Source organism: Lycium ferocissimum, chromosome 10 (genome assembly GCF_029784015.1).
Source record: "Lycium ferocissimum isolate CSIRO_LF1 chromosome 10, AGI_CSIRO_Lferr_CH_V1, whole genome shotgun sequence".
Taxonomy (NCBI): Eukaryota; Viridiplantae; Streptophyta; class Magnoliopsida; order Solanales; family Solanaceae; genus Lycium; species Lycium ferocissimum.
Window position 1 is genome coordinate 11,280,184 of NC_081351.1, and position 13,230 is coordinate 11,293,413.

At 40.7% G+C, this 13,230-nt stretch overlaps 1 long non-coding RNA gene across 1 annotated transcript in view; it reads left to right on the forward strand.

Moving 5' to 3' along the window:
• Positions 1-560: 560 nt before the first annotated feature.
• LOC132032447 (uncharacterized) overlaps positions 561-13,230 on the forward strand; it is a 28,496-nt gene continuing 15,826 nt past the window's right edge. Inside the window, exon 1 of the long non-coding RNA XR_009408447.1 lies at positions 561-1,271. This is a non-coding gene — a long non-coding RNA (uncharacterized LOC132032447). The remainder of the gene's footprint in view (positions 1,272-13,230) is intronic.

Sequence of the window (13,230 nt, forward strand, 5' to 3'; positions counted from 1 at the left end):
ACCATCAACTGAAAATCAATTTTCATGGTTTAACCCAATTGAGGTCATTATTGCAAAAATAGTCTCTAAATTGTTTGTTCAGTTTAATTGTGACCTTATGTGAAAGCCCAAATTCATTGCTTGATAATTAAGGTCATTTTTTCAAATTTTACCTTAAGTTGGCTAATTGGACCAAATGGGATCATAATTGAAATGACTTATCTTATAAGTTAAGATCAATTAAGGCTACATTTGCATTTTGAGTCCACTAACTATGTTTAATTGCATTTTTTTGACCATAATTAGAGGATTTAAATTAAGTGATCTTTTCTTAATTATGGTCATTTATTAAAATAAGCGTTAAATCCTCACATATATACATGTATATACACTGATATACGTGTACTTGATATACGTATGTGTACACGTATATCAAGTATATATACATGTATATGAGGCCCCAGCTCTTTTATTTCAGTTTTGGACTGAGCCCAGCCCAACAAGGGGCTTGACCCGGCCCAATGTAGCGTTAATAGGGGAAAAAAACCCCATTACCCCCTTTATTTCCCATGCCTTCACGCACCAAACAACCCCTTACCCCTCCCATCTTCCCAAACCCTAGCCGCCAGGAGAGGATTTCCTCTCTCCTCATCACCACCACTAATTTTGGCAAATTTTCAGGCAAGAAAAGGCTTTTGCCAGGTCTGTGTGACCACATAAGGCAAAGCATTTATTTTTTCCGCCATTTTTCACCAAACTCAACACCAAACACGATATATTTCTTCATCTCTCTCTATTTCTTTTACTTTTTTGTGCATCAACAGTCAAGTGGACTGAATTTCTTAATGGGTTTTGTTGTTACTCGAATTTGAATCCACGAATTTCATTGGTTCATGAAGATCCAAGTGGATCGATCGACTGAGGGCACAATATGACCTTTTATTTGTTTCCTACGTTTAATCTCAACCCTTCAATGATTGAATGTGAGGAAGAAATTCAAAATTTGTGACTTGTCCCACATCGGCTGAAATTAGTGTTTTACTTCAATTTGGGGTCTATAAATAGAACCCCCAATTCAGTTTTGGACCAAAACGGAATATCTCACATGCTCACAAAAATTCGAAAATACCTAGGGTTTCTAGCAAGTTGTTTAAGACCTTTAATTTTTTGGGTTAAGTTAAATTTTAAAGTTTTAATTGTTGTTTTCTTGTTAATTCTGGCTGAGTACTGGGAATAAGAGGCAACAAAGCTCTTCCAAGTTCAATCTCGACCTAACGCTGCTCATATAAGAGGTAAACATCCTTCCCTTTTTTGTCTAGTTTTTTTCTGCTTAATCTCTGCTATGCTTGTTTGTTGCCATTACTGCTTTGTTTGTGTTTAGCATAGCATGATTAGGATATAATTACTGTTAATAGTAGTTTAATATGATTTAGCATGTTTTGCTTGTTTACTGTTAGTCCCTCTTTGATTAGAGTTTAGTATGATTTAGTGGTTTTGTGGGCTAATTGCTTGTTAATGGTATTAAGCATGATTAGGGACTATGTTTTGTCTTAGTTACAGTATGACTAAGGGATAAATTATGACAATTGATTAGTTATAAAGCATGATTAGAAGGTTAATATTAGCCTGCCTTGATGATTCAGTCAGAGTTATTGATATTATGAGCATGACTAGGCTAAAAATATGTGAATGATTAAGAAATCTTTGGCATGCTAGTTAGGGAAACTTGTCATTAAAATGCTTCTCTAAATAGCCTGTTTGGTTGATTAACTGGTCTATGTATGATTTAAAGAGTACATGTTGGTTTCCGTTGGCATGTTTAACCTCTAAATGTTGATTATTGAGTATGTATCTAATGTGCATTAATACTGATCTTCTGTAATATGGTTAACTATAAAAATGAGGTTATTTTGAGGTATTTCGAATGCTGTCTATGTGTCTCTGCTGTTAAAACATGATGTTAACTAGCACTTATGTTTGCATAAGCTTTTCCAGACCTGAACTATGTTTATTGAAATTAAAAATGGCATTTAACTTGATTTAGTAAGTGAACAAACCATTTATCTGTGTCCTCTAATGTTCCTGTCCTATTCATGAAAATGTTTGCAAATGACTTGCTATTGGCTTGGTTGATATGTTTCTATAAATCACAGAAATAGGCTTAATAAGGATAAAGAGCACTTTAAATTCGGTTTAGTATCTTTTTCATATATATATATATATATATATATATAGTCCCCTGATTGGATCCTGTAGGGATTTTTTAGGCTCACTATTGATAAAAATGATAATTGCATTTTGTTTAAACACTCTCTGTCAAAGTTAAACTGGTCCTGCCTTCATTAGTATCATCTAGGGACACTGTATGAATCATATGAGTGTATATCCCTATGTAATACTTGTTTGAACCAGTATGAATGTTGGAGTTGCTATATCCTGTTAGTATGTAAGAATGAGGATGCCAAATACAATTCATATGACAATACACTATGTCTGATGTGTGTTTTGCCTGTGCCTATATTTGAACTACTCATGCCTATTGAAAATGAATACCGTCCCCTTTACTTTCCCCTCTGTGTGTCTGATTGAATATGACTACCTGAACCTTAATATAATCTAGAGTTTAGTATGTGATGGTGGAGTTACTATATCCTGTTAGTATGTTTTCTTTGTTGGTTTTCTTTTGATTGATTGATTCTCTCCATGGTATCTGATGGGATATACCCAGATATACAGAGTATATCCAGTCCTGTATACATACAAGTGTATAGAGGCTGGTATATTTAGTATATGGTGGGTATATCACTCATACAAGTCTATTAATATTGGCTGTTGTTGGGTCTGTTTGGTTTTGGGACTGTTTCTCTTCATCTTGCTGATGGACCTCCATTTATGTGCTAAGTTTGATTTGTATTTGGGCCGGTCTGTGCGATCTTAAATGACTCGATGTGTGTTGGACTTTGTTTGTATCTTTCAATTTGGGCCTAAGACTTTGTTCTTTAACATTTCTGCCCTCCTTGTATATATATATTTTTTTTTGTGCACTTGAATGACTTAAGTATGAACTACCTATTCTTTAGTTTAAATACATAGAGCTTAGACATATGCTAATCCTTATCCTTTTCTGTGTTTCATGTAAATTCAATTCTGGGCCGCTAGGGCCCCTCTTTGCATTCAAACCTACTGGGCCAGAGGCCCAAACCCCCTCTCCTTTGATCGAGTCCGAATAAATTTGATAAGGGAAGCTAATATATTGAAGGCCCAGCTATGGGTGAAAATAGGAGGGCTTAGGTAGGCCCACCAGCCGAACTTTCTCTTTATATGCATTTTTATATATATGTATGTATTTTTAAACACTTGAAAAAATATTGAAACCCATGTGGATGTAGAACTTAGGAAATAGTTAGTGATCTAGGGAAGTTGCCAAACCGGATTTAAACTCGGACAATAATAATTTGCTCGCATAAATTGGAACTCCATCACAAGATTTCAAGTTCAAAACTCTTTTAAAAACTGTGGTTGAGTATTAAGAACGAAAGAATTTGATTTGGTTGAATTTAAATCGGTTCAATTTTTAAACAAGGTAAAAACATTTCTTCAAATACTAAGTAAAAAAAAATTGGGCTTCAAACCCGTGATTTAAAAGATAAACTGATGGATATTTTTGCTTCAAAAAATTAGTTAAGAAATAAATGGACTTCGGAAACTTATAAATTCTGTGTACCTAAAGAGCAAATTCTGGACTTGGGTTAGGTTGGACAAATCAACCAAACCGGATTTGGACTTAAATGAATTTCTGAGGAAAACAAAGTTGCTTTGGGCCTGGAAGCCCATGACTTATTTTGGACCGAAAAAGAAAACAAGAGAAGAAATATGTTGGGCTTAATTTGAGGAAGATGGACTCTGGACTTGGAATACAATTTGACTCTATGGGCTTCAATGATAAAAATTCGAGTCAAGTAATAAAAACTTGTGTTTTCTTTTATATATATATATATCGAAGATATGCTCCATATTTTCTATATATGTATAATAAAATCCGTAAGAACTAAATCTATTTTATTAGGACTAAAATAGTAGTGACTCTACTCGGGAGAAATCCCGGGTGCGTTTTAGTCCGGCAATAAAGTGAGTTGAATACTTATGTGAATTTTTGAACCCTAAAACACCTTTTTTAAGGGGACTTTTTGCCAAATTTTTCTTGAGTTTATGATTAAAAAAAAAAATGAATGACATTTTTGCGGAAAACCAAACACTTTTAAGCAAATAATACATTAATCACACATTGAAGCTCGTAGGTCAACCGTATTCTACGGATCTTTAATACTAGGGCGCGTAAAACCTTCGCTAGGGGATCACCAGAACCCTTACCTCGAACTTTGGTCCAAAAAGAATTTTTCTCTTATTTGACAAACCCTTTTAAACTCGGTTTTCCTAGTTTTCCTTTAATAAATTAGGTGGCAACTCTAAAATACTAAAATTCAATTAGAGCACCGACAACCTCTTAGGAGCTTTTATGCGCCCGCGTAAAAGTGAACCGTAACACGCATATCAGACTTGGTCTCCCAAGTTGCCTCCTCGAATGGGCGATGCTTCCACTGGACCTTCACTGAAGTTATTTCCTTTGACCTCAACTTTTGAACCTCTCTATCTAAAATGGCAATCGGCTTCCCCTCATAAGACAAGTTCTCATCAAGCAAGACCGAATCCCAACGGATGATGTAAGAACCATCCGAATGATATTTCTTCAGCATGGACACATGAAACGCCTGGTGAACACCCGACAACCTGGAGGTAAAACCAACTCATAGGCTACCTTCCCTACATAGTCAAGAATCTCAAATGGACCAATGAACCTAGGATTGAGCTTTCCCTTCTTCCCAAATCTCATCACACCCTTCATGGGTGAGACCTTCAACAGAACCTGCTGCCTCAACATAAACTCAATATCTCGGATCTTCCGGTCCGCATACTCCTTCTGTCTACTCTGAGCCACTAAAAGCTTATCTTGAATCACTATAACCTTATCCAACGACTCTCTCAAAAGATAGATACCCCACGGCCTCAACTTAAAGGTATCAAACCAACCAATAGGAGATCGACATTTCCTCCCATAAAGAGCCTCAAACGGAGCCATATCAATGCTTGAATGGTAACTGTTGTGGTACGCAAACTCTGCCAAAGGCAAGAACTGGTCCCAATGACCATCAAAGTCGATCACACACGCTCAGAGCATATTTTCAAGGACTTGAATCGTCCGCTCAGACCGACCATCTGTCTGAGGCTGAAAATCTGTACTGAGATCTAATCGAGTACCCAACTCGGCCTGTAAAGTCCTCCAAAAATGGGATGTAAACTAAGGGCCTCTATCAAAGATGATGAAAATAGGGACCCCGTGTAAACGAACAACCTCGCGGATATAGATCTGGGCCAACTTCTCTGCGGTGTGGGTAACCCGAACGGGGATGAAATGAGCAGACTTAGTCAATTGATCAACAATAACCCAAACTGAATCAAACTTGCCCAGGGTCTTCGGAAGACCCATAATGAAATCCATGGCAATCCACTCCCACTTCCACTCGGGAATGGGCATCCTCTGAAGCACAAGACCAGGTCACTGGTGCTCATACTTGACTTGCTGACAATTCCCACACGTAGCAACAAAATTGAAAATTTCTCTCTTCATCCGACCCCACCAGTAGTGTTGTCTCAAATCACGATACATCTTGGTAGCACCAGGATGAACAGAATATCTAAAACTGTGGGACTCCTCCAAAATTGTCCTAATCAAATACTCAACACGAGGAACGCAAACACGTCCCTTGATCCTCAAGACTCCCTCACTATCAATCATGGCCTCCTTGGCCTCACCACTCAAGACCTTATCACGAATCTTGCACAACTTTGCATCCTCAAACTGTTGTGCCATAATCTGATCCAGAAGCGACGATCGCGCCTCAACATAAGCCAACACTCTACTCAAATCTAAAATGTCAAGCCTCACAAAACTATTAGCCAGAGTCTGAACCTCCATGGCTAAAGGACGTTTTGAAGCGATCTATCGAGCCAAACTGCTCATACTCACTGACTTCCTCTTAAGGCATCTACTACCACGTTTGCCTTGCCCGGATGATATAAGATGGTAATGTCATAATACTTAAGCAACTCCATCCATCTCCGCTGCCTAGAATTGAGATCCCTCTGAGTAAACACATGTTAAAGGCTAAGATGGTCGGTGAATACCTCACAATGGACACCATAGAGATAGTGTCTCCAAATCTTCAAGAAAATACCACCGCGGCTAACTCCAAATCGTGAGTAGGGTAGTGCTTCTCATGAATCTTCGGCCCGGAAGCATAAACAACCTTCTTTCCCCGCATCGACGCGGCACCCAACCCAACGAGAAGTATCACAATATACCACAAAATCCTAGCCCTCCACGGGCAATGCTAGAATTGGAGCTGAAGTCAATAAAGTCTTAAGATTTTGAAAGCTCTCCTCACACTTGTCGGTCCACTGAAAAGGTACTTCTTTCTGAGTCAAATGGGTCAAATGCAAAGCAATAGAAGCAAATCCTTTCACGAACCAACCGTAGTAACTGGCCAGACCCACGAAGCTACGAATCTCTGTCACTGAAGTGGGCTTAGCCCAATCTCTCACGGCCTCAATCTTCTTAGGATCAACCATAATCCCGTACTTTGATACCACATGACCTAAGAAAGATACAGACTCAAGCCAAAACTCACACTTGGAGAACTTGGCATACAACTCCCTGTCTCTGAACAAACCAAGAATAATCCTCAAGTGTTTCTCATGATATTCCCTACTCCTCGAGTAGACCAATATATCATCAATGAACACAATCACGAAGAAATCCAAGTATGGCTTAAAAATGCCATTCATCAAGTCCATGAAAGCAGCTAGGGCACTACTAAGCCCAAATGATATGACAAGAAACTCATAGTGCCCATATCGATTTTGAAAGTCTATCTTAGGAATCTCTTCCGCTCGGATATTCAATTGGTGATAACCCGACCTCAAATCAATCTTGGAAAACACAGAAGGCCCCAAAAGCTGGTCAAATAGATCATCAATACGAGGAATGGGGTACTTGTTCCGAATGGTGGCTTTGTTCAACTGGCGGTAATTAATGTACATCCGCATAATCCCATCCTTCTTCTTCACAAAAATACAGGAGTGCCCCAAGGGGAGACGCTTGGTCTAATGAATCCCCTTGCTAAGAAGGTCCTGAAGCTGCTCTTTCAACTCTCTCAATTCGGCTAGCGCCATCCGATACAGCGGAATTGAGTCCCTGGCTCCAAGTCAATACAAAAATCAATATCACGGTCGGGTGGCATACCCGACAAGTCCGCTAGAAACACCTCCGCGAACTCACATACCACGGGGACCTACTCAAGAGATGGAACAATAACACTGTTATCGAGAATATACACCATATAAGCTAAATAACCTTTATCAACTAACTTCTTGGCGTGAAGAAAGGAAATGATCTTCTTTGGGGAGGGACTAGGAGTACCCTTCCACTCAAGTCTAGATATACCCGGCATAGCTAAAGTAACTGTCTTAGCAATGACAGTCCAGAATCACGTGGTAAGGAGACAATCAATTCATACCCGGAATAACATCAAAATCTACCATATCAAGAATCACCAGGTCTACCCACGTACCATAATCCATAAAAGTGACTGTACAAGACTGGTAAACTCTATCTACCACTACCGAGTCTTTAATCGGAGTAGATACATAAATAGGAGCATCAAGCAAATCACAAACCATATCAAGACCCCTAGAGAAGTATGTGGACATATAAGAGAATGTAGAACCTGGGTAGAACAACACAGTAGCCGACCAGTGACAAACTGAGATGTTACCTATAATGACTGCATCGGAACCCTCAGCCTCTGATCTGCCAGGAAAGGCATAGCAATGAACTTGTCCGCCACTAGCCTGCGAACCTCCACGATCACCCTGTCCTGACTGAGCCCCGCCTCTACTGGACTGATGTCCACCTCTGCCTGAATGAGATCAGCCTCTGCTAGGCTGGGTGCCAGCTCTACCAAATGTGTGACCACCACGCCTAGTCTGAGTACGGTATCTATCATAAGATCCTCTTCCTCTAGCTGATGAAACTGGAGCCTTGGGAGTCTGGTACTGAGTACTCTGGCCACTCTGTATGGGTCGGGGACAGTTCCTTTTGAAATGCCCCTACTCGCCACACTCGAAACATCCACGGTCTAGCATAGGTCGCTGAACAGAAGCAGAAGAAGCAGAATAACCACCATGGTCAGAAAATCTGGAATGTGAACCCCCTGGCTGACTCGAAGAGTAATGACCAGCCCCTGATGGCCCTCCAACAGAAACCTTCATAGCTAACTGGATAGGACGACCTGAATAAACCTAGAAACTCTGCCCATGCTGACCCTGCCCTCGGGAGAACGTACCACTGAAACTACCACCCTTGTAGGCCTTCTTATCTACATACTTGCCATAGCTGTCCTGTCTCACACCCTCAACTATGGTGACATGATCCACCACCTCCTGGAAAGAAGCTCCTGAAGCTACAAGCTGAAGAGTTGACAACTGTAAAGCAGTGTTCAACCCTTTCACAAACCTACGAACTCTCTCAGCCTCTGTAGGCAACAACTGTAGAGCATAACTGGACAAGGAGTGAAAACGGGCCTCGCGCGAAGGCGAAGAACCCCCGCTCGATGTATTCGAACTCGTCACACCTTTTATCCCTCAAAGCACGCGGAACGTACTTCTCCAAAAAGGCTGAATAAAACTGATTCCAAGTCAACGGAGGCGACCAAGCTGGTCTAAACTCCACATAAGCTCTCCACCATAACTTGGCATCACCCAAGAGCTGGAAGGTCACAAACTCTACACCATGGCTCTCAATCACCCCCAACTTATGGAGCCTTTTATGACAATCGATAATAAACTCATAAGTAACCTCGGACTACCGTGCCATAGAAGATGGGAGCATCTACTTGGTAGAACCTTCAAAATAGATATGCTCGTCACCGGATCACGGACACTATTGGTCTAGGGAAATATCTAGCCCTCGAGCCTCATCCAAACGTGGAGCCATAGCTGCAACATGCCGCGCTCTTAGAACACAAAATCCGTCAGGAATTTGGTTAGCTAATCTCACACCCTGGCCATATGGAGTAGCCGGTAATACACCTACCTCAGTAAATCTGTAAGCAGGTTCAACACACGAACTATAACATCTGATAACACTAGAGTAGCTATAATATCCGGGCCGAGCTGGTGCCGCCGCAAACCGCCCCCCCCCCCCTCATCCGGAACTACCACGGGCGGGAAAAATCGATCTAGCGATGAGCCCCGGCCACGAGAGGCCCGCCCCCCGGCAAAGCCGCTCCCCGCCTCTACCGCATCCACGACTTCTAACCTGGCCTCTACCACGAGCTGTGGCCCCGGCGGCCAACTCGAGTGCCTCATTAACAGATGCCCTAGCACGAGTCCTCACCATATGTGAGAGAATACAATGGAAAGTCGAATACCAATTTGAATCATCCAGATACCAATTGGAATCAAGTAGCACGAACGAAAGAAATAGTTTGAGTTTTTCTAGTGTCCTATAGCCTCTCGAAGATAAGTACAGACGTCTCCTTACCGATTCTCAAGACTCTACTAGACATGTCCTTGTACAATCAAATCGACGAACCTAGTACTCTGATACCAACTTTGTCACGACCCCACCCGCCGTGATGGCACCTACACTAATCCCCCTGGTGGGCGAACCATCCCCTTAACCAATTAATCATCCATTTATCCACTTACAACTTAAAGAACAAGAGAACCAATAATAATATGACTAAGTCGTGCCATAGATAATAAATAAGTGCGGAATACTACATATTACAACCCCAAAATCCGAAAGTCATCGTACAAGGACTCTAACCATAAATAATGTCTAAGAAATACATAAGTGTTTGAATATAACAATAATGTCTGGAACTGGAATAGACATCAAATAAAGAGAGATCTTCAAGCGGCATGGCATGGATAGGAGCGAACCCTATCCGGTCGTGAAGTAAGCCTCGTGCAAGATCTGAGGTCTAGAAAACGACTTCTCGAATGCAATGCAACTCAAAAAGGGTACAACAAGGTAGTATCAATACAAACACTATGTACCGGTAGATATCATAGACCGACTAAGATTAGTATCATGCATACATTCATAAAACTAGCAAGATAGATAGATAGGCATAACAATAACAACAACAACCAATCAAGAACGAATCACAGGAATAAGATGATGTCCAATGATAAGTATCTCAACCGTACACACATCTAAAGGCCTTGTTCGCACGATAGTCATGACCCATGGGGGACCCATAGTGTCTATGTACCACTCGCTCGTGGCCCGAACTCGAATCGCGAGCCCATATCCTTACACATCCCGTCAAATGTGCCTATATATATATATACATATATATATATATATATATATATATATATATATATATATATATATATGTATATATATATATATATATATATATATATAGTCCGTACCCAAGCTAAGTCTCAAGATATGGTTCAAGTCTAGTACCCAATGTGAAGCACCACTCCAATGTAAGCATGATCAATCAATAATATCAATGCCAAGGAAGTACAAGTCACATTGCCATAAGTCATAACAAGAGTCAGATAAATCAACTCAATAATAGCATGAAACATACAAGCTATCTCAATCAACACGAAGAGTATATATATCAACCCCTTCCTTCTAATAACACAACAAATACACCTCATGGCTCAATACATAAAGTAACGACGACAAGCGCACATAATCAGAAGTCATACCAACCTAGGTAATATCTAACCAGACTTCATGCCCGAAAGCCTAATCATGCTTTCTCCCGTCAATTCTACTATATATACAATCTACTAATTAAAGTCTAACTCAAGTAAGCTATAACCTACCTCGAATGCAGAAGAGGAACGAGAGCTACTACACCCAAGCTTTCGCTGTATTGCCTCAAAACACTCAAAGTCTAGCAATAGCAACGCTAAGTAAGTAATAAACCATCTAATTGGAAGAAGAATCGATTTAGGGAAGAATACCCAAAATACCCTTAACAAATCATATGGGTAAAATTGGAAATTAAGGGTGAAATTACCAAACCCTTAGTCCCAACAATTATAATCTTTAAATTCATGGGTTTCTAATCACTTTAGACCCTTCAATTTTATAAATTAGTCAAAACCCCTAAGTTTGGGTGAAACCCTAAGTCTCATAAATAGATTCTTGAACTATAGAATAATTCCATCCTAGAATGTGTTAAGATACACTTCTAGATGATAAAATAGTAAGTTAATTAATAATAAACAATTTATACTAAGGGTTTCATGATTAGGAGTCTAAGTCTCAACACCCAACACTCTAGGACCTTAAACCACCATGGAAACTCAAGGATTGAAGGTAGATAGGCAAGATAAAGGTTTAGAACTTACCCTCAGAGATGACTCCACTAAGTCTCTTCAATATTCACCTCCCCAAGCTCTTAGAATTAGGTTTTAGAAGTGTTGGACTAATGGTTCGAACTTAGGAATATAAAAGGAGTTTCTGGTCCCATCGATCCCGCGGCCCCGGTCACCTAAGATCGCCGGTAATCCCGCCATGCGGTGGGGCATTTCGCTATAATGGAACTCATTAAAGGCCCCCTCGTGGCGGCCGGGAGACTATGGCGGCGGTCGGACCATCCGCTATGGCGGAAACAAGAAATCGATGCACCATAGTTATGGCGATCAAAACCCCGTACGGCGACCGGCCCCATGGTGGTGGTGCTATGCGCGCCTTGGCGGCCACACCAGAACCAGCAAAAATCTAGTTTTTCACAAGTCTTTTTCGAAATCCCGACGTAAGTCCGAGGCCTCCTATACACAAACAAGATATGCATACACACATAAAAACGCGCTACGAACTCACCCGTGGCCTCAAATTCCCAACGGAGGTCTAATTTACCAAGTCAACCCCCAAATAGATAAAACTAAGTTTCCAACCAAGTACCCAAAATGCAACCAAATGTCTTGAGAACCGAACCATCCCCTTCCCCCCCTCCAACTAAGTCATAATCGACCCTCCGAACCTCACGAAATTGACGAAAATCCAAAAAAGTTCCATTTATCCAAAAGTCAACTATTAGTCAAATACTTTCACGTAAGGATTCTAAATCCTTCAGTTAGCACTACAAACGCTTTACAATCTTGAAAATTGGTCAATAAAGGTAAAATGGTCAAAAGACACAGAACGACCGTCGTTACACCATGATGATACTGCTGATGTTGAGGCCTATAGAGATATGACTGAAGTAAAAACCCCTACATTTGAGAGGGTTGTTCAGTTTCAGTCATTATCTGTGTTGAGGGGAAGGGTAGTTACTAGTCATGGAGGTCCATAAATGCCTACCCTACTGGAAAAGATTGTTGTGCAAGGTTGGAGCAGTTTGTTTCTTCCTAGAAAGGAGGGAGGAAAATGGAAAAGGAGCAGGTTATTGAGTTCTACATCTATGCAACCTACCCTAACACTTCATTAACTAGCACTGTGCTTGGAGTGCAATTCATACTTAATGCCCAGGTATTGGGGGAAATACTACATGTGCCTTCTGAGGGTTGGGCACATTATGTGAAGAGTGATTGGCCACCATTGAATGGCATGGCCACGGCTTAGGAAATCACCAAGAAACTATTCAATAATCCTGCTGCTGTAAGGTCCAAAAGAGTTCAAAAAAGAGAAATGGTAAGACTGCATCAGCTTTACTATAGTTCATAGGATGATTCTTCCAAAGAAGGAAGGCAAGAGTGAAGCCAGTTTTCTGGACATGACCTTAATGGAGCTGATAGACACTGGTGTTCAGATAAATCTACCTAGCCCTATTCTTCAACACATGACAAGGATTGCTCAACAAGGAAACAAGGAGTTTGCACTTGCAGATGTGTTTTGGCTAGCTGACATCATGGAGCACTTTCAAGTGCCAGTTAAAGTCTTGCAGTATCACACTTCTAAGGATGTTATTAGAGCCTCGGAACAGGTTTTCAACCTAATCCAGTTGAAGAGGGTGAGGCGGAGTGACAAATCTTGAGAGATCTACTTGCAGACAAGGAGGCTGAAATTGCAGCGCTGAAGTTCCGGCATCAGCAAAATATGAATCAGCTTCATAGCAAGTATGATCTTGAGCAAAAGAAGTTAAATGCTCA